Source organism: Rhinatrema bivittatum, chromosome 3, assembly GCF_901001135.1.
Source record: "Rhinatrema bivittatum chromosome 3, aRhiBiv1.1, whole genome shotgun sequence".
In the NCBI taxonomy this organism is placed as follows: domain Eukaryota; kingdom Metazoa; phylum Chordata; class Amphibia; order Gymnophiona; family Rhinatrematidae; genus Rhinatrema; species Rhinatrema bivittatum.
The window spans coordinates 325,723,462-325,725,920 of NC_042617.1; the positions used below are offsets into that span (position 1 = coordinate 325,723,462).

The following is a 2,459-nucleotide window of genomic DNA, read 5'->3' on the forward strand; positions in this document are numbered from 1 at the left end:
TAATATGTTTCTATGTTGGTATGTGACTTGTACATTAGGTCGAACATTTGATAAAAGCCGGTATTGAGATGTTAATGTGGGGCTTTCGAGAGGTGAGGAGTGGTAGTTGATATAGGGGGGTGTGTGAAATATATGAAAATGTATTGGTTGAAGGAGAAAGGGGTGTGTCATTCACCCCGTAGCAGTAAGATAAAAAGGAGGAAGTGAGTTCAGCATTGAGACGTTGAATGAAGGCGTTTTCGGGATCAGTGAAATGTTGAAGGTGGAATTTTGAAGAGTGGTATAGAGACGTGAGTAGTTTAATTCTTTTTCTCATGAGTTTGTATTAATTGCTGACAAATGTTTAGTACTTTTGGATAGCGTTATGAACGATAACTGTTAGCATTTTTGGATAGTGTTATGAAACGGATCAGTATGAAAATTTTTTTTTTAAAACCATGAGCTGTGATAGGTGACTATGAATGGTGTTTAGATAATAGTTATGATATATTACCTTTTAGATGTTATATCCTGTGGATGTGGAATGAAATACATGGAGTGACTGTCATTGATAAAAATGGATTACGCGATATTGGAGTTATAAAGCGTGAGTATGGCGATTTAGATGACAATTAGTGAGGTTTATTTAACCCAATAGTGGTAACATGTTTAACTCTGTATTTATAGATAACTATGTTATGAGGATGGAAGTGTAATTAACTAGAGGTATGGTTTAGTAAGGATGGATTTTCAATAAACTATGGGACTCCAGCTGAAGAGTGGGAGTTTGGAATGAGGACATAGGAGAATTACAACGATAGAAAGTGAGTGACGAGATGTTGGTTGTTGATAGGAGGGATAAAATGTTTGGTGAGAATTTTGAGAAATCACTATTAATTATGTATTATAGGACATGAGGCACCTGGGTATTGGATGCTGATTATTACGGGGAATATTTACAATATCAAGCGTGAGAAGATTGAAGATACAAACCCCTGAGGAAGCCATATTGGGTGAAACAAGGTCCTTGTTGGGTGTGATTATATGGACAAGTAAACATCTGAAATTGACCGGAGTATATGAACAGTCAAAAAGATTCCTATTGATTATATGAATATTGAATGATCATTAAGAATATTGTAATCTGCTGATATATGTAATAGGTTGTGGTGTGGGATTGATTTTAATAATACAAATAGTGAATGTGTTGGAATGAATGGGTGATGAGTGTGTTGGGGTTTTATGGGTATGATAACAGTGCAATAGGGAGGGTGTTAGGAGAGAAAAGGTGCCTTATGATATATGCTATATGAGATATGTATTAATATTTATGTATAATATGTTTGTTATTTGGTTATGATTCATTGAAAACTGTAGTGTACGATTAATAAGTTACATAATTGAATAAAACTGTGTGATGTGACATATGATATTTAATTTTATTATTTATATATACTACCCTTATTATTATGTACAACTGATTGATTTAGGGGTAGATAAGAGACTCACATATTTAATACCATAAAGGTTTACCAGTTTAGTGAGTATTCTTCTCCAAGCTGAACAGCCCTAACCTCTCCAGCCTTTCCTCATAGGGGAGCTGTTCCATCTCCTTTATAATTTTGGTAGCCCTTCTCTGTACCTTCTCCATCACAACAATATCTTTTTTGAGATGTGGCAACCACAATTGTACACAGTATTCAAGGTGCGGTCTCTCCATGGAGCGATACAGAGGCATTATGACATTTTCCGTTTTGTTAACCATTCCTTTCTTAATAATTTCTACATACTGTTTGCTTTTTTGACTGCTGCAGCACACTGAGCTGATGATTTCACTATAATGCCTAGATCTTCTTCCTGGGTGGTAGCTCCTAATATGGAAACTAACTTCGTGTAACTGCAGCAAGGGTTATTTTTACCTATAGGCAACACCTTACACTTGTCCGCATTACATTTCATCTGCCAATTGGATGCCCAATCTTCCATTCTCGCATGGTCCTCCTGCAATTTATCACAATCCGCTTGTGATTTAACTACTCTGAATGCTTTTGTATCATCTGCAAATTTGATAACCTCACTCGTCGTATTCCTTTCCAGATCATTTATAAATATATTGAAAAGCACCGGTCCAAATCCAGATCCCTGAGGCACTCCACTGTTTACCCTTTTCCACTGAGAAAATTGACCATTTAATCCTACTCTCTGTTTCCTGCCTTTTAACCAGCTGTAATCCACGAATGGACATCACCTCCTATCCCATGACTTTTTAGTTTTCTTAGAAGCCTCTCATGAGGAACTTTGTCAGATGCCTTCTGAAAATCCAAATACACTACATCCACTGGTTCACCTTTATCTACATGTTTATTAACCCCTTCAAAAAAAATAAAGCAGATTTGTGAGGCAAGACTTCCCTTGGGTAAATCCTTGTTGACTGTGTTCCATTAAGCCATGTCTTTCTATATGCTCTGTGATTTTGATCT

The 2,459-nt window shown here is 36.3% G+C and overlaps 1 long non-coding RNA gene across 1 annotated transcript; it reads left to right on the forward strand.

The window, feature by feature from the left end:
* Nucleotides 1-229: 229 nt before the first annotated feature.
* LOC115088775 lies at nt 230-1,302 on the forward strand. Its single transcript, XR_003855860.1, has 3 exons — nt 230-290; nt 501-586; nt 890-1,302. It is a non-coding gene; the product is annotated as an uncharacterized LOC115088775 (long non-coding RNA).
* Nucleotides 1,303-2,459: the final 1,157 nt, after the last annotated feature.